This window comes from Geotrypetes seraphini, chromosome 9, assembly GCF_902459505.1.
Source record: "Geotrypetes seraphini chromosome 9, aGeoSer1.1, whole genome shotgun sequence".
Classification (NCBI taxonomy): domain Eukaryota; kingdom Metazoa; phylum Chordata; class Amphibia; order Gymnophiona; family Dermophiidae; genus Geotrypetes; species Geotrypetes seraphini.
Genome location: NC_047092.1, coordinates 182,981,788 through 183,001,473, shown reverse-complemented (window position 1 = coordinate 183,001,473; position 19,686 = coordinate 182,981,788). Strand labels below are relative to the sequence as shown.

The 19,686-nt window shown below is 45.8% G+C and overlaps 1 protein-coding gene across 8 annotated transcripts in view; it reads left to right on the top strand.

Annotated features, from left to right (window-relative positions):
* IL1RAP (interleukin 1 receptor accessory protein) overlaps positions 1–19,686 on the top strand; it is a 236,369-nt gene that overhangs the window by 90,232 nt on the left and 126,451 nt on the right. For 3 of the 8 annotated variants that reach the window (XM_033959009.1, XM_033959017.1, XM_033959018.1), the window contains exon 1: positions 11,929–12,027. The exons of 1 other annotated variant lie outside the window; for it this stretch is intronic. The gene's annotated coding sequence lies outside the window, so the exon portion shown is untranslated. Of the gene's footprint in view, positions 1–11,928; positions 12,028–12,197; positions 12,480–13,619; positions 13,673–13,749; positions 13,856–19,686 lie in introns of those variants that run through there. 4 more of the 8 variants (XM_033959012.1, XM_033959010.1, XM_033959015.1 and 1 more) reach the window with 4 other exon arrangements.

The window sequence follows — 19,686 nt, the reverse complement described above, 5'->3', positions numbered from 1 at the left end:
CTGGCTAATAAGGAAAGTGAGACACTGGCTTTTTGAGATTTAGCTCATTTGAAGTAAGGGTGGTTACTGAAACCTCAAAGTCTTGGCAGGCTGGTTATGGTGTGTCTCAGGGCTCCCCACTTTAATGTATTTTGGTCTACCTTGATTCTACTGGAATTTTTCTACACACGTCTGCTGATAACATAACGCTTCTCGTTCACTTTTCTTCTTTACTGCTTGCTATCATACCAACAATTTATTTATTTTTTAAAATTTCTAAACCGTTTTATTCCAAAACGGTTTACAAATAGTTACATACATAAAATCTTATACAATTTAGAACAAGATAAGAACAAAACAAACAGATTCAATCCTTACATAAAATCAATTTCTCAAAGAAATGCATCTAACAAAAGAACATAAGAATTGTCGCTCCTGGGTCAGACCAGTGGTCCGTCGTGCCCAGCAGTCCGCTCACGCGGTGGCCCTCTGGTGAAAGACCAGTGCCCTATTTGAGTCTATCCTTACCTGTGTACGTTCTGGTTCAGCAGGAACTTGCCTAACTTTGTCTTGAATCCCTGGAGGGTGTTTTCCCCTATAAAAGCCTCTGGAAGAGCGTTCCAGTTTTCTACCACTCTCTAGGGGTGAAAAAGAACTTCCTTACGTTTGTACGGAATCTATCCCCTTTCAACTTTAGAGAGTGTCCTCTCGTTCTCCCTACCTTGGAGAGGGTGAACAACCTGTCTTTATCTACTGTCTATTCCCTTCATTATCTTGAATGTTTCGATCATGTCCCCTCTCAGTCTCCTCTTTTCAACGGAGACGAGGCCCAGTTTCTCTAATCTCTCACTGTATGGCAACTCCTCCAGCCCCTTAACCATTTTAGTCGCTCTTCTCTGGACCCTTTTGAGTAGTACTCTGTCCTTCATGTACGGCGACCAGTGCTGGACACAGTATTCCAGGTGAGGGCGTACCATAGCCTGGTAAAGCGGCATGATAACCTTCTCCAATCTGTTCGTGATCCCCTTCTTAATCATTCCAAGCATTCTGTTCGCCCTTTTTGCCGCTGCCATGCATTGCGCGGACGGCTTCATTGACTTGTGGACCAGAACTCTCAAGTCTCTTTCCTGGGGGGTCTCTCCAAGTAGTGCACCGGACATCCTGTATTCGTGTATAAGATTTTTGTTACCGACATACATCACCTTACACTTATCCACGTTAAACCTCATTTGCCATGTCGCGGCCCATTTCTTGAGCATGTTTATGTCACGTTGCAGGTCTTCGCAATCCTCCTGCGTCTTCACTACTCTGAATAACTTTGTATCGTCTGCAAATTTAATCACCTCACTGCAAATTTAATCACCAATTTCCAGGTCATTTATAAATATGTTGACGAGCACGGGTCCAAGCACCGAACCCTGCGGCACTCCACTCGTGATGCTTTTCCATTTACCCCCACTCTCTGTTTCCTATCCGCCAGCCAGTTTTTAATCCACGTGAGTATTTCACCCTTGATTCAGTGGTTCACAAGTTTTTGAAGTAGTCATTCATGCGGAACCTTGTCAAACGCCTTCTGAATATCCAGATATACAATGTCAACCGGGTCACCCTTATCTATCTGCCTGTTTACTCCCTCGAAGAAGTGCAGCAAGTTTGTCAAGCAAGATCTTCCTTTTCTGGATTGATGTTTTGCCCCTGTGTCCAGGCTGAAGCAGATCATATTGTGATCACTGCTTCCCAGCGTCCCTTCTACTTCTGCACTTTGCGTCGGTCCTCATAGTCCATTTAGAATTAAGTCCAGAATTGCATTTCCTCTCGTTTTTTCCTTGACAAGTTGTGTTTTCAGCATTTTCCTAAATGAGCTCTTATCTCTACATTTTCAGATTTGACCAACCAGGCTATTCCACAACTTAACCCCTGCACATGTAAAAGTCATGGCATCCGTTTCCACATATTTAGGGTTAGCCTTTGTTTTCAGCAATGCTGAACTTTCAGAGTGCAATGATCTTAATGGTTGATACTCAGACATCAGACCCTTAAAAAAATTCAGGGATTGTCGGAGATATGGAGTAATATGCTCGTATCTTGAGGTTCCAGTTATCAATCTAGCTGCAGCATTCTTTACCACCTGCAAAGCCCTGCACCTGGTCTTAGTTATTCCCAGGTACAGGACATCGCAGTAGTCTAGATGCGACAAGATCATTGCTTGTACAATAGCATGAAAGTCAAATGGTTACAACATTGGTTTCAAACGATACAATAAATGTATCTGTCTTTACCACCTGACAACCCATTGTAAGTCCTGGATCCAGACTGTCATAGACTCCCTCACCGATAATACCTCATCCATCACTTTCAACGTTTTTGGCCAATGTACCTGGTCAGATTTCCCCTCAAACATGACCTCAGTCTTTTCTACATTCAGTCCTATCTTTTGAAAATGGAGCACTGGGCTCAATGATTATTTATTGAAAGCTTCTATATCACTGCTAATGACTGAGGGAGTCAATTCAGAGTGGTTTATATGAGCTTTGGAATGAGCTTGTGTAAAGGTGTTACAATACAGAGTTGGTGTTTCGTGGGATGGTTTCAATACAGACATTATTAAACCGTAATCAATTACTGCATTTTATTCAATTTAGGCCGCAAAAGTACCTCAATGGAACGATTACAATTGGCCCAGAATGTGGTAGCAAGAATAATATTTGAAACTCATAAATTTGATAATGTTACCCCGTGGCTGACAAGATTACACTGACTCCTTGCGTTCTAAGGACACTTTAATTTGTATTTATTTATTCATTTTTCTATACTGTTCTCCCAGGAGAGCTCAAAACGGTTTACATGAGTTTATTCAGGTACACAAGCATTTTTTCCTGTCTGTCCTGGTAGGCTCTTAAAATTTTTTTTTAAAAATTCACAATGCTACATTCACATTTCAAGCAGTGAAGTGTTAGAATATCCCTCCCTTTTTTATTAGATGAAAGACTAGCTATTAAAGTTTTGAAAATTCCTGAAAACTTTTTTTTTTAATTTTGTAGATTTTTTAAAAACTAAGGACAGCTTTTATCACGGTGCGCTAGCGTTTTTAGTGCGCGCTACAGAGAAAATACTAACGCCAGCTCTATGGAGGTGTTAGCGTGCGCTAAAACCACTAGCGCACCTTCGCAAAAGGAGCCCTAAATGTTAATGGAAACATTTTTATTTTAACTCACTGGAACTGGCTAGCATTTAATCTTATTGTTTTCCAAGCGGAGCCTTACGGTTTGCAGTGGAATACAAATATTGTCTTGTAAGGTGTTGTAAATCCAGGAATGGCCTAAAATCTCCCTCCTGGAACTGCATAATTTGGCAACTCTCCAGCTCTAACCATTAAAGTCTCTCCATTCAAAGCTTCTGCTTGTCTAGTACGGGAAGGGGGTAAAACGCGGACCTCAGGGACCTGACGGACCTCGCGGATCTAAAACTGCACGTCCTTAAAAATCTGAGGTCCGTGCCACTTGTAGTTTCTGGCTCTGACAGACCTCGATGACAATTTAGCTCTGACGGATCCGTGTCTGCATAGGGAGGGAAAAGTATTAGGATCCATCAGTGCTAAAATGTCATCGAGGTCTGTCAGAGCCAGAGACTAAATTTACTGAAAACAAACACGAATGAGAATGGACAGCACCCAGAAAGAAAGTCAGGTTTAAGCAGACCCCCCTAGGCAGGGTGGGATAGGGATATAGCAAGCACAACCACCTCTCACTTTCTTGTACCAGGAAACCGGTTTAAAGGATTCATTTTAGAGCCACTCCAGCACTAGTCTCTGGCTCTGACAGGCCTCGATAACATTTTAGCGCTGACGGATCCTAATACTTTTCCCTCCTTATACTGAGACGTATCCGTCAGAGCTAAATTGTCATCGAGGTCTGCAAGAGTCAGAAACTACAAGTGGCACGGACCTCAGATTTTTAAGGACGTGCCGTTTTAGATCCGCGAGGTCCGTCGGGCCCGTGAGATCCGCGTTTTACCCTTTCTCGTCTAGTACTCAGGTGTACTCACAAAATAATACAGCTACCATGCCCAGCAAGGCAATGCAATTTTCCCTGTTAATTCTGGAGAAATGAAATGCAGGGGGGAAGGGAGGCAATGAATGGAGGGAGGAAGGGCAGGGAAGGTGAATATGATTCTGGGGGGATGAGGCAATTACCCCCAAATTCTGTTTACGACACTTTAAGTTGTGCTCACAAATAAGTGCACATAGCTGATTTCCGCATACATCTTAATTGTTTAACAAGCCTAATTGGAACCAATAATTGCCAATTAACACATTAATTTATGCTAATTAGCATTAATTAGAAGTTACGAGCCCAGCTTGGTAGGCACATTATACTGTTTTAAAGTGGTGCGTTTCATTTCCAGTGTGTGCTATTCCCAGTGCAAATCTGAAAAGGGGAGGAGCATTAGCAGATTGCAGGTATTCCTAAAATTTATGCACCTTGCAGAATACGCCTGATTCGTGTATTTAGGCCTTGTTTTCATTGGCCTAAATGGGTGGACCTAAAAGTTATGACACACACTGGCATTAAATGCGACTCTACAACTTGCAGTGAAGCATTGAAAAGCTTTCTTAGTCCTTTGCCTAGGGGAGTGCATGGCCTGCTGGTGCATCCCTCATCCCACCAAGACGACCTCATCTTTCCCAGATGAAACAACAAACAATAGCTACGGGCCCGAGGCTTCTAGCTGTGGAGGGAGCTCCGCCCACGCTCCCTCCGCCGCCTCTTTCCTCCCGGGGAGCTGCAGAGTGACATCACAGGAGTGAGCCAATCATGCGGTGAGCTGGGCGGGGCCAGGAGGAGAGGGACGGGATGAGGCGGGAGGTCAGGGGGAGATCTGTGCTCCGAGGGAGCCGAAGCAGGAGGAAGTGATCGTGTGCTGCCCTGGACCAGGTGAGTGCCCGGTGGTGCCGGTTCTGGGGAAAGGACGGGACTTGTGGGCTGGTCCTAATGAGAACCGATCTGGGCACCAGATGGAACCCAGGCAGACCTGGACTGGTACACATACCTTTTATAGAATCACACTAACGGCCTCTTTTACAAAGCCACGCTAGCGGCAGGGCAGGATTAACCAATAGGCCCAGTAGGCACGTGCCTAGGGCCCGAAATGGTCAGGGGGGCCCAATGAAGGAGAGCATCAACATTGTTTTTTTTCCAAATGGCGATAGGCCCCTCCAGCATCGATCGGAAACACGAGCCCCCCCCCCTTGATAGGCAATGTGGGCCCCCCCGATCAGCAACGGAAAGTAAGACAAGCAAGCAACGCGGGTAAGAAAGGCAACGGGAACTGTAATTGTGCAAGCGGTGCTGCTTGCCCAAAGCGTCCCTCTGACGCAGCTTCCTGTTTCTGCCTGGGCGCATGGTGGGGTGGGGCGGGGCAGGGGCCCAGTGTACTTGTGTGCCTAGGGGCCCTCGACGAATTAATCCCGCCCTGGCTAACGGCCCCGAAGTCCATAAAGATTTAAAGGGCTTCAGGGCTGTTGCCGTGCGGAAACCGCTAGCACGGCTTTGTAAAAGAGGCCATAAGTGTTGTTCTAGTCAGTGACAATGTTTTTGGGCCTGAATGCATTTGTGGGTCTCATTATAATGCACTCCCATTTCTGTTTGTGTAGGGCAGTGTCTCTCAAACTGTGTGCCACGGCACAGTGGTGTGCCACGAAAGATTCCAGAATTTGACTTTAGAAATTCCCTTCATAAGTAGAATAGCGGACATGTACTTCACGTAGGCAAGAGTCTGTCAACGTTATGAGTGTCTATGTGCGAAAGGATACAACCGCCCAGACAAGCATCATTAGGTTGCAAGCTCTTCAGAGCAGGAACCGTCTATTGTATGTTAAATGTACAGCGCTTGCTATGACTTTCAGCGTTATAGAAATGATAAATAATAGTAGTAGCAGTCCTTGAAAACTGAGAGCAAGTAATTTTATTTTTATTTTCTATGTAGTAGTTATCCTAACGAGCAGCAAAGCAATCAAGGCTTTGCTACCGTTTGGATCTTCTTATCTTTGTGAACTTGGATAGTCAGCTCTGATAGAAATTAATTAAAAAAAAAAAAAGAGAACGACTGCAGAGGGTGGCTGATGAAATAGAGGCCTGCACGGGAACGTGGATCGCGGGAATCCCGCGGGTACCGCGGGGGTCCCACGGGAATCCCCCATAACCCACGGGACTCCCTTGGGGACCCCCCTCTGGCCCACGGGACTCCCACGGGGATGGAAGGCTTTGGAAGCAGGGTTCGTCCATATAATATAAAGGACACGTCAGCCTTAGTAAAAGAGGGGGTTTATAAGTTAATTACCTGAACAGAAAAGAAAAAAAGGGTTCCACCAAAGAGATTCCACAAGGAAAACATCAAAAGAAACTGTGGAATTGATGATCCTGTCAGAAGTAATTGCTGCTTTTTATGGGGACGAGCGGGGATGGAGGTAATTCCTTGCGGGGACGGGTGGGGACGGAGAGGATCCTGGCGGGGACGGGTGGGGATGGAGAGGATCCTGACGGGGACGGGTGGGGATGGAGAGGATCCTGGTGGGGACAGAGAGGATCCTGACGGGGATGGGTGGGGACGGAGAGGATCCTAATGGGGACGGGTGGGGACGGAGAGGATCCTGGCGGGGACAGGTGGGGATGGGTGGGATTTCTGTCCCCGTGCAACTCTCTATGATGAAATGCGTGTTTGCTTGTCGACTATTGAGCCGCGTTTTCAGTTAATTTGCACTCAACAACAAGCACATCCATCACATCGATTAGTAATTCATTTCTATCTACTTTAGTTTCACCGTTGTTACAATTACCCACACGTAGCTTAAAGAGCTTCACATAAATAACTCTCAAATTTAATTTTTTGTTGGTTTGTCAATTTTATAACCTCAGTTATAATGTGCCATGAAAAAACATTTGCTCCATTTAGGGCTGCTTTTACTAATCTGTGTTAGGGGTTTAACGCGCGGAATAGCGCACGCTACAATGCTGCGCGCTACACGCTAGTTCTAGCCGCGTAGCGCGGGGTTAGCGTGCGCAAATCTGCCGCGTGCGCTAAAAACGCTAGCGCACCTTAGTAAAAGGAGACCTTAGTGTGCCAGAGCTACAAACAGTTTGAGACACTGGTGTAAATCGCTTTGAATTAATGATATTGCGATGCATCAAAATTTTAATAAAACTTGAAACTATAATGTTAACCGAACCCTGTTCCACAAGCGTGTCTTATGCACGTACATGTGCCTTGCGGGCCACAAGAGCCACATAGAAAAGTGGCATCTTGTGTTTTGTAAGACATACATTTTAACCATATTTTGTGTTTAATCGGTAGGATGGGAAGAGTGGACCCCCTGCAGAAACAATTTCACGCATTAAATCTCATGAAATCACATCACAAATCTGGCTTTTGGAGTGTGACGCACGGAGTCATCAAAATACAAATTCCGGAAAATTATGTACTAAGAGATTAAGGTGCATTAAGCAGATGACAGGAGAGCTGGATTATGGCTTCTGAGGCACTGCAACCAAATAGACAGGCTTTCGTGTGATTACATTATATGCTGGTAAACTATTTTGTAATGATTCATACTAGCTCGACAGAAGTTCATTACTCAGATTCCTCTCCTTGGTGAAAATGGGCAAGTTTTCTTTTCTTCCTGGTTCGTGGTTCGCTAAAACACTACAATAATTGAATTTCATTTTATTTTCTCTTTCGCTTTAAAAGGAAACCTAACTGACATGATTTCAGGCCGTTTTGTAACACTTCCCCCCACACACACAGCTATCATCTCTCTTTGCCAGATTTAAACGTGGCAAGAATTTTAACGCAGTGATATTAAGTCCTATAAAACTGTGAAAGGTGGAGGCCAGGAAGGGGCTCAGCATTAATAAAAAACCCAAGAGATATAGAGCATAGAATCATGATGACAGATAAAGGCCAAATGGCCCATCCAGTCTGCCCATCCGCAGTAACCATTATCTCTTCCTCTCTCCGAGAGATCCCACATGCATATCCCAGGCTTTCTTGAAATCAGACACAGTCTCGGTCTCCACCACCTCTTCTGGGAGACTGTTCCACGCATCTACCACCCTTTCTGTAAAAAAGTATTTCCTTAGATTACTCCGGAGCCTATCACCTCTTATCTTCATCCTATGCCCTCTCATTCCAGAGCTTCCTTTCAAGTGAAAGAGACTCAACTCATGCGCATTTACTTTATGTAGGTATTTAAACGTCTCTATCATATCTCCCCTCTCCCGCCTTTCCTCCAAAGTATACATGTCTCTCCCCATATGCCTTATAATGAAGACCACTGACCATTTTAGTAGCCTTCTTCTAGACCAGGGGTGTCCAACCTTTTGGCTTTACTTGGCCGCATTGACTGAAAAAAATGTTTCTGGGGCCGCACAAACGTGCAAACGCTGCAGCAAGACACAGGAGGGAGTTGGCAAGACTTTAAACACCCGGGGGCAGCAGAGGAAAACACTGCATCACCCTCGACCGGGGCCACACAAAATACTTCACGGGGCCGCAGGTTGGACACCCCTGCTCTAGACCGACTCCATCTTTTTTATATCTTTTTGAAGATGCAGACTCCAGAATTGTATACATTGTCTCACCAAAGTCTTATACAAGGGCATCAATACCTCCTTTTTCCTACTGGCCTTACCTCTTCCTTCTAGCTTTCGCCGTCACCTTTTCAACCTGTTTGGCCACCTTAAGATCATCACATACAATCACACCCAAGTCCTGCTCTTCTGTTGTGCTCATAAGTTCTTCACCCCCTAAACTGTACCGTTCTCTCAGATTTTTGCAGCTCAAATGCATGACCTGTGCAATTATGGAGACCCCACCTGCAAAAACATATAAATAGGATGGGGTTGGTCCAGAGGGCTGTTACAAAATTGATTAGTGGTCTTTATCATGAATCATATGGGGAGAGACTTAGAGACCTTAATACATAGGTATACACTGGAGGACAGGCGGGAGAGAGGGGATACGATAGAGACATTTAAATATCTCCATGACATTAATGTGTATGAGGTGAAATGAAGGAACACGCCGGAAGGAGAGGGTACAGGATGAAGTTAAGAGGTGACAGGCTCAGGAGTAGAGAATGACAGGGGCCCAAATTTTTTCCCGTCCCCGCAGGAACTCAATTTCCCTGTTCCCATGATTTTTGTCTCCGTCCCAATCCTGTAAGCTCTGCCTTAACTGCACAAGCCTGGAACACTTATGATTTTCAAGTGTTTGAGGCTTGTGCAGATGAGGACGGAGCTTGCAGGAGTGGGACAGGGACAGGAAAAGAACTCACGGGAACGGGACGGGAAAATGAGTTCCCACGGGGACGGGGAAAAATTTATCCCCATGTCCTTCTCTACTCAGGAGCAATGGAAGAAAATACTTCTATACAGAAAGAGTGATAGATGCGTGGAATAGTCTCCCACTGAAGGTGGTGGATACGAAGCCTGTATCTGAATTCAAGAAAGCGTGGGACAGGCATGTGGGATCTCTCAGGGAGAGGAGGAGAAAGTGGAGGAGCAGACTGGATGGGCCATTCGGCCTTTATCTGCTGTCATGTTTCTATAAGTAATAGTGGGTGTTTCAGGCTTTTCTATGTCTATGTCCCCTCCCCCCAATTCTGTGTATGGCATTTGCGTGCACAACTTCATTCATCAATTGGCCTAATTGGCACCGGTAATTTGCAATTAACACAATGCAATAATTGCTAATTGGCACCAATTAAAAGTTATGTGCACAGCTTGGAAAGCGCAATTCAACCATGTTTCCCCGAATATAAGACCTACCCCAAAAATAAGCCCTAGTTGTCGGCAGCCGCGCTTTCTCCGCCCCACTCCCTGCCACGCAGCTGAAATACCGAAGCCCTGCTGACCCTCCATCCTTCCCTTCCAACCGAATCCCGCCGACTGTGACCATAAATACCTTCCGGCAGAGCAGCGCCGGGCCAGCAGCATTCTAAACAGGCTGGGGAATTCCTTCTGCCATGTCACTGATGATGTCATCAGTAACTCGGCATATAGAAGGCCCCGGCGAGAAGACCTCGAAGCAGTCTGTTTAGAGTGCTGCTGGCCCGACACTGCTCTGCCGGAAGATATTTATGGTTGTGGTTGGCAGGGTTTGGTTGGGAGGGAAGGATGGAGGGTCAGCGGGGGTTTGGCTGCGCGGTGGCGGGTGCTCAAGGGTTATGCTGGAAGAGGGATGGGAGGAAGGGAAGGATGGAAGCTGGGCAAGGGTTCTGCTGCACAGGGGGATGGGAGGAATGGAGGGATAGTAAGATGCTGCAGAGGGAAAGCACAAGGGGATGGGTGAGAGGGGAGGAAAGATGTTGCACATGTGGGGGAAAGGAAGGAAAGAGGAAGAATTGGGGTGAAGGAGAAGAAGGAAGAGATGATCATGTACATGAAAAAAATAAGCCCTACCTGAAAATAAGATCTAGTACATTTTTTGGACCCAAATTAAAATAAAACAGTGTTTTATTTTTGGGAAACATGGTATAAAAAGTATACACAAGCTCTAGTATGTTAATTTGAAAAGGAGTGTGGGCAGAATATGGACATTCCTAAAAATCCTGTGCATTATTATAGAATACACCTGATCCACACAGAAGTTAGGCAGAGGCATTTAGGCCTGGTTTTAGCTGTCCTAAAAGGGTGCGCCTAAACGTTTTGTTACGCACAGGTGCTTAGCATGATTGTATATAAGGTACACACATCTTATAGAATCACGTAAAGCTCCGGTGTAGTCATCACCGATTTTTCGACTCTATAATTAGGCCCTAAGTGATTTTGGTGAGTATATCAGGGAATTGTACCTCTGACCCTCGTGAATGCTTTTACAAGTATTCTGTATCATATATGTGTACTTGGTGTCGAACATTAGGTTCCCAGTTACAGAACTACCCTTTAGGGCAGGGATGTCAAAGGGCCGCAATCCAGTCAGGTTTTCAGGATTTCCCCAATGAATATGCATGAGATCTATTTGCACGCACTGCTTTCATTGTATGCGAATAGATCTCCTGCATATTCATTGGGGAAATCCTGAAAACCCGACTGGACTGCGGCCCTCGAGGAGGGACTTTAACACCCCTGCTTTAGGGTATTCCAGGCAGCAGCGGGATTGAGCAATGCTGGGGCTGGATATCATTTTAGAAGGGCTGGGGTCGCCCTGCAGGGAGGGAAGCCAGAGAAAGAGCTCATCCTCCCTGCTTCCTGCCTTGTCGACTGCTGGCAGACGCCAGCTGGGACAGAAAATCACCCCGACCCGGGAGAATGAAATTTCACCCCAAAAAGAAAGCCGCTGCCCAAGTTGCAGTGAAGCATTTTGGAAAGGCTGGTGCTTGATTTAGGTCAGGGATTTCAAAGTCCCTCCTTGAGGGCCGCAATCCAGTCGGGGTTTCAGGATTTCCCCAATGAATATGCATTGAAAGCAGTGCATGCACATAGATCTCCTGCATATTCATTGGGGAAATCCTGAAAACCCGACTGAATTGCGGCCCAAGACCCCTGGTTTAGGTGCATCCAATTCAATCCAATCCTTGGTTTTATATACCGATTCGGACTCGAGAATGAGATGATTCTATTCCCAAATTATCTTGGAACAGAAGGATCAACCAGAGATTTTTGAAACAGATAAGTTTTTAACATTTTCCGAAAAGGAAGCTCATTGCACATTTTTGCAGCTAGAAAAGTCAAAGATTTTTTAATCCTCTTAACTGATGAAAAGCCAAATTTCTATTTCTGACTATTTCTTGAATGAGATGGTAAACAAGATTTGGGAAGGCCCACATGCATTCGAATTCTCCCCCTCACCTTTCCCAGCGGTTCCAGCTGTGGAGGGAGCTCCGCCCACTCTCCCTCCCCCCGCCTCTCTCCTCCCGGGGAGCTGCAGAGTGACGTCGCAAGAGCGAGCCAATCGTGCGGCGAGCTGGGCGGGGCCGGAGGGGGCGGGGGTGACTTGCGCTCCGAGGGAGCCGAAGCCGGAGGAAGCGGTCGTGTGCTGCCCCCGGACCAGGTGAGTGCCCGGGCGAGAGGACGGGACTTGTGGGCTGGCGCTGGCAAACGGGAGCTGAGCGAGACCCTGCCCCGGAGAGCTTAGAGCGGACGTGACTTTGCGATCGTTCCTCCTCCTCCTCCTCCCTCGCAGGCGCTTTGAGCAGATCGACATCCGCACTGCCTTGAACCTTAAGCTCTTGCAGGCAGGGAGCCAAAGGGTCAGCTCTTCTCCCCGGGAGCCAAAGGCCAGCTGCCAATTACAGATGTTGCCAAAGTCCTATCTAAACTTCCTTGGTGGCCCAGGGCCACCTGGAGCTGCTGCTTCTCTCGGGATCAGACAGTTTTTCCTGCTTGTCTGAGATTTCTCGGCTAGTTTTTGTATTGGACTCTTTCTCCTGCCTTCCTGGGTTTCCAGTTCAAATTGTGCCTGCCTCTTTCTCTCTGTCTGGTCTGTGGTCACTTATTCTGCAGGTGAGGCTCTGCCTGTGTCTAGTTTCTATGTGGACATCTCAAGAGTCCGCCTGTCCTGGTTTGGGATCTGTTTCTTCCAGTGGGAGGTATAGTGGTATTCCTGGACATGTTGCAGTGTTTTGAATTGCATCAAAGCAAACGTTAACACTCAGAACCCAAACCTGTTTTGTATATGTGGAGTGGTTTTTTTTTTTCTCCCAAGGTTATTTTACAGAGTCTATTGTGTGGTAATTGTGCTCTGAATCCATTATTGGGAATGTTTTTGTGTACACAGTGTATCTGCAGAGCTGGTTTCTACTGGGGGGAGGGGGGGGTTGTTCAATTCTGTGTAGTTTGGGGTTATAGTTTAAAAAATCTTTCCTTTTGGCTAAGTCTTAATAATAATATTGTCATTTATAGCTAAAGAGACATGTGATCAAGAAACGGTTTTATTTTACTTGCACATACCGAGGGCCTCAAAATAGTACCTGGCGGGCCGCATGTGGCCCCCCGGGCTACGAGTTTGAGACTACTGCTGTAGTCTAACTGGGAAGGGGGTTGGGTAATATTTGTCCCCTGTTGCACGTAGGGCTTTTGGAGCTCACTCTTGCGTATTGATAGCCCGTTTAAAACTCCGAGATGTGCTAAGGGCGAGGTGTATATTCTAAAGCAGACTTCTTGACCATCTCCTGGAGGCGCACTTTAGCCAGTCAGGTCTTTGGGATTACCATAGTGAATACGCGTGAGAGCGAGAGTTACATGTCTGTTCGCTGTGGTAATCCTGAAGCTCTCACTGACCAGATGTAGATTCTCTTGTAAACCTTTGGGGGGAGGGAGGGGGGGGATAAAGGATATGAAAACCAAATCTGATTATAACAGACCTTTGATTTGAGTCATTATAATTGTAGTCCTAAAGCCCAGGATCTCTCCAGAACTGTAGGAAGATTGTTTGACATACATATCGAACAGGGTGTGGCTGGCTCAGGCTACATGGTTATAGCCAGAAGCCCCCAAATGTCCCATGACACTTCCCTGCAGTTCCAGCTGTTGGGGAGGAAAGCTCCACCCATCCTCATTCCCTTACCTCTTTGCTGTTAGAGGAACTGGACCCAGTGGGCGGAGCAGGAAGAAGGGGCGGGGTCTAAGGAGGAACTTGTGCAGGAGAGGTACTTGGAGCTGAAGGGAAGTGATTGTGCCCTACCAACAGGGACCAGGTGAGTGGCCGAGCTCTAAGCCTGGTGGTGCTGGTACCGAGGAGCGGATGGGGGGGTCACCTGGAATGGAATGCTGACTTGCCATGCTATATTTGTGAGAAAGAGGTGATCTGGTTACCAGATACTGCTGAAGGAGGAAACCAGGCAAAAACATTCTCCTCGGGGTTTGTTTGTTGGCTTCTTGTAAATATCGAGTGCCTGTAAATTTTTTTTGCTGAATGGAAGGAGCTTAGGATGAACTTATAATGTATTTGCTGACTGTAATAAGAGACTGACTGGAGAGGACGGGGGTAATACTTCCTTTAGATTCCTCCCCCATCCATCTTGCAAGCTTCTTTTTTTTTGCATTTGGTCTTTTCGTGCACTGCTTGCATTTTGCAAGCTTCTTCTTTTTTTTGCATTTGGTCTTTACGAGCACTGCTTGCATCCCTTTGGACTTTCTTCCTCACAGCCTTTCGGTTCAGAGCTCCTTCCATTCCTCCAATCGATCGTGAATTAATAGCATATTTTCAGTTTGTGCTCTGATCTATGAGTGTGCGCTGGACGCGAGATGCAAAGCAGAGATTTAACTCTCAGGGTAAGGAAAAGGAGATAAATATCTATTTTTTTTTTTTTTTGGGGGGGGGGTCTGACATATTTGAACCAATATCACAGTGTGGCATGAAGGCTGCAAGAAAGATTAAAATGCTCCCACACTCCCCATTTTTCCCCTTCCCAGATCCCAGTTCAGGATTCTATTGTTAAAAGCCCGTTAAGCAGAAATGGAAGATGAGATATTATTAAAGCAGGAATGTTAAAACCATTTATCGTCTTCCGCCCCATCTGCCTTTACAGAGTCAGGCCCTGTTTCATTAAGGCTTCTTCCCTTTCCGTGCCATTAACACACCACAAAAACACTGGGGAGCCTACACAGAGCAGCGGTTATAAACCCTAATGGCAGCCTAGATAAACCACCCGGGGGAGACCATGACTAAAACCCTGGACTTCACTGAGCACAGGAGAACTGGATGTTCATTCAGCACTCAGGCCCCCTTCTGTGCCCGATTCCCAAGTTTTGCAGCAAACCACATCGAGGTTAATGAGGATGTGAAAAAAAGGTATTTGTCTGGAAAGAGACACAGCTGACGATCGGTCCTTAAGGGGGTCATTCTCTACAGAAAGTTAGACTGGGATGCCACTTGCTAAGTGCAAATCCTGAATTGGAAATTGTGGTGGTATTGCGTTGACGGAATGCTAGTGTGAGTGGTTGGCGGAACTTCCACAGCTAAGGGAGGAGTTTGTCAAGGGGCGCTTTCAGGGTTATATAGTTATATATAGTGGCGTAGAAAGGGGGTGCTGTACCATGCGCCTCCTACTTTTCCCCACTGCTGGAGTTCCCTTTCCCCGCATTCCTCTTGAAATGTTTGCCGGCACAAACAGCATCTCCCAGCTCCTGTTCGCGGTGGCCTTGGCTCCCTTCTGACTTCAAATCCTGGTCCCGTGACTAGAAAGTGATGTCAGAAGGGAGCTGAGGCTGACGCGAGTGGGAGGTGGAAGATGCTGCTCACGGACTATTGTCTCTCCCCTTCCACTTTACATCAAACTTACTAATTTATTAACAGCATAACAGTCGAGATACAGAGGGAATAAGATGAGTGAATAATGCCAAGAGAATTGGGATAAATAGATGGGTGGCGAAGCTGCAAATTAGTAGCCAATTTGTCAATTAAGTGACATGTATACTATAACTTGTGTGTTACAGATTTGCACACTAACCCAAGTTGTGCGTGCAAATCAGTGTGCACAGCTCATTTGCACGCACTTCTTAATTGGTCAATTGGTGCTGAAAATTGACAAGTAACGCCTCGTAATTGGTGCTAATTAAAAGTCGCACGCGCACCTTGAAAAGCGTGATTCTATAAAACATATGTGCCAGTCGCAGTGCACGAATTTGGAAAAAAAGGGGGCGGATCATAGGCATTCATAAAAGTTATATGTGCATTTTTATTAAAGACACCGGATCCGTGCACGCCAGATTTAGGCCTGGTTGTAGCTGTCCTAAATGGAAGCGCTTAGCACGGTTCTGTAAAAAGTATTCGCGTCTTGTAGAATCGCGTTAGGTGCCGATCTTTTCAGAGCTGATTTTTTTTGTGGCGCTATCAGACCCCAGGTGTAAAAGGCTTTAGAATGATGAGCTAATGACCTGCCAGTAGAAAAGGTGCCGAGCCAGTGGCGTAGCCAGGGTGAATGATGCCCCTCCCCCGTGTGCCCCCTTCCCTTTCCCCATGCCTTTTTTAACTTCTCTGGCATGAGCGGCATGCCCACGTCGGGGTCAGCTCGCCCTTTGATGTCACTTCCTAGGCGTGGGTCCCGGAAGTGATGTCAGAGAGAACCTTCTGCTGGGGAAGTAGAGAAGCTAAGGAGCATGCATGCGGCAAGGAGAGTAGCAGAGGGAAACCTTCCCTTGGCACGCCTCTTACTATGCCACTGTGCAGAGCATTGCTCTAACAGTTTTGGGCCACGCTTTTAGCAGAGATAGATAAAATGCAAGAGGTCAGGTGAAAGACTGGGTGAAGGGGGATTTTTATGCATGTATTCCCAAAGTGGACAAATCTTACCTCTGTAAACAGATAAACCAGTGTAATCTTCATTTGCTCTCGCTGGAATTAGATTGCACGCTCCTTCTCCAAATCCAAGTTACATTCAGGGAATGGAGAGGACCTGATGAATGCAAATCGACTGTATAGTCTTTCAGAAAGCAAAGTTAAAACAAACAGGAGAAAATATTTTCTCAGTTAACATATAGTTAAGCTCTAGATCTCACTGCTAGAACTAATGGTAAGAGCAGTTAATGTAGCTGGGTTTGGAAAGAAAAGTTTGGACAAATTTCTGGAGGAAAAGTCCATAAACTATTATTAAGGTAGACCTGGGGGAAACCCCTGCTTACTACTTTTTGAGACTTTGCCACCTGCTTATGACCTGGACTGGCCACTGTTGGACACGTGATCTGACCCAGTAGTCACCTCTTATGTTCTTATGGACACAAGTTATTTCTGTGTCCAAGCGGGCTTGTAATCCAGGTTATGTCTGAGGCAGTGGAGAGTGTTCAAAGTCACACGAAGCATTGGTAGGCAAAGCAGGGGAGCTGCGGTTCAGCCCTTGGTTCTTAGCGCTCTGCTTTTTAATCACTAGGCCTCACCTAACATAGAAACATGATGGTAGAGAAAGGCCAAAAGGCCCATCTAGTCTGTCCATCCGCAGTAACCATTATCTCTTTCTTACCTACACTAGATTATGGGAAAAGACCTAGCAGATCAGCCCTTTGTGAAGTAGTCTGCTTTGTATCTTCTTAGATCGAACCTGCACAGAAATTTGGATAAGATTTGTAGGGCTTTGATTTCTTCTGCTGGCAACACATGTTGGTGATGTTTGCCAGGAGAGGTTCTGCAAGGTATTTCTGTGGCAAGTACAGACTGGTTCGTTCTTCAGGCAGTTGTTTTTTCTTGACTGATGAAAGATTCTCTTTTCATTTAGAAATATTACTGCTTTACCTTGTAGATCCTGTGTTTGCCGAAAGACCGGGTGGGGGAGGGGGGTGGCTAGGGAGATCTGAGAGACAGGGTGGTCCTGAAGATGGATGCGGCTCGGCGTTTTCCTGGGAGAGCCAGGAGGTGAGAGCCAGATGTGAGCTTGAAAACAAGCTCATCCAGACAGCTTCAGATGCTCTATTGATTGAAAATGCAATTAAGAAAGCGATCTGAAAAATTTGTGGCGCCTCCAGGATGCATCAGACCCGCATCTGGTACCTCCACGAGGTGAATGCTGAGGATCACTTGTTGGGCTGCTAGCCCCCCCTCTCTTGGCTAGCGGGACCTGTATTATGGAATTCATTATCCTCGGCCCATATCCAATTACTCTCAGTGCAAGACACTGATGGAGCAGCCGGACTGTGGATGAATTGTTGATAAGATCCAGCCGCTTACTGTGGGCACACAAAATCTTTAGCTGAAGAGCAGGACAAAATGTGAGGTTTGATAGGTATGACAGTGGGTATCTTCAGTTTTTATTTTGGTTTGCATGTTTTATAATTTGATGCTTTTATGTTAATGTTTTATTTTATTTTTTTTACTGTATGTATGTTTGATTGTAACCTGCCTGGGTCATCGGATACAGCAAGGAATCACTTTTTCATATAAATAAAACACCACTTGTTGACTGCCGTAGCAAGGAGAGGAGCAGAGGGGCTTCTGGGGGTTTTGCAGCTGCTGAGATTCCTTTGTTAACCAGGCGGTTTTCTCCTAGTGCAGCGGTCTTCAACCTTTTTCATGCAAAAGACCACAGTGTGAATGCAAAATAACTCCGAGGGCCACTGAAAGGTTTAATTTAATTTGCCCCACCCCTTTAAAAAAAAACCAAGAAAGCAGTTTTTAGCCCTGCCAGCGCATTGAATGCTCTGCGCTGCTCCGACGCTCATAGAGTTAAACTAATTAGGTACATTGAAACGTCCCTCATTGTCTCAAACGGACTCCCAATCTAACTATAGTACCTAGGAAAAATATTTAATTACACAGAAGAGATGTAGGAAAAGAGAGTAAAATACTTTCAGGAGAAAACTTCAAAAGTTCAGTGTCGAAGAACCCCCAAAAGATCCCAAATTAAACAACTCCCCCTCACCAAAAAACAAAAAAATCTCAGTCATTTTCATGGCCCCAAATCATGTCTCAGGACTGGCACCACAGCTTACAAAGAGGGCAAACAGGAAGCACTCCAAAATAGCGTGGCCAATCAAACATCACAGAAGCAAATCCTCCGCTAATTTTGTAAAGTAGCATTCGGTCTGGCCCCAGATTATCTCTTTTCTCATTTTTCTTGGAGTCATTTTAATAAAAATAAGTTATTTACTTATCCTTCTATAAAATCTTGCCGCCACAAGAGGTTCCTTGAGAAAACTTTTTCTTTTCAGGCCGCTAAAATGAATACATGGCTCGGAAAAATGATGTTAGAAGCTTCTTCTTATTTACCGTATTTTCACTCATATACCGCGCATACGGGTATAGCGCGCGGGAAACTGTAATTGATGTAAATAAATTTTTATATAGCGCGCACACCCGTATACCGCGCATGCCGCCCCGACTCTCCCGTCGCCGCCCGAGTCGCTCTGACGTCAGAGAAAGGGCGGGACCGCCGGAAGAGGAAGCAGCGCAGACGCAGGGCTCAGAGAAGGGGCGGGACCGCCGGAAGAGGAAGCAGCAGGACAACGGTAGGCAGCTTCTCCATGATGGGGGGGGAGGCTGTGGGGGTGCGAACAGTCCTTCGGGGTGGGGGTGCGAGTGCGAGCGGTCCTTCGGGGTGAATTGGACGTCGGGGGGGGGAACTATGTAAAAAAAAATTTGTACAACGCGCTCAAGAATATAACGCGCATGGTTATACTCGGTTTGTAAAATCGTGTATAACGCGCGCGTTATATGCGTGAAAATACGGTAGATTATAAGAAATTACTAAAGACTCAATTATTTAATAGGCTGATATCGTAATGGTTTTACCTTTTCTCCTATTTTAACCATGCTTGCATTCTATTTTTATGTTTCTTACCTGCATGCTTTGCTTTTTAATCTTGATCAATTTTATTGAAATGTTTTACCTTTTATTCTGATCAATTTTATTGAAATGTATGTTCTGCCTTTTATTGTATTTTATTGCGTTTTTTATTGAAAATGCATGTATGTATTGGTTTTCTCATGCTGTGAGCCACTTAGAACTTCCTCGGTTTGACGGCATATAAATAAATCATTATTACTATTATTATTATTATTAAACCACCCTGACCTGCTTGTTCATTCTAATATTGATTCTACAATACTTCAAGGATATGTTTTTAAAACTCACTTTATTTTGGATGGTCAGCAAATTCCATCAATGAGGAGGGTTACCAGCCCCTCCCCCCAGTCCCGCCCCAATCCCGGCCCGATGGCGATTTGTTGGAAGCTTTTCAAAACCCGGACAAAGTGCCGGGGTTTGAAAAGCTGTCTGGACCC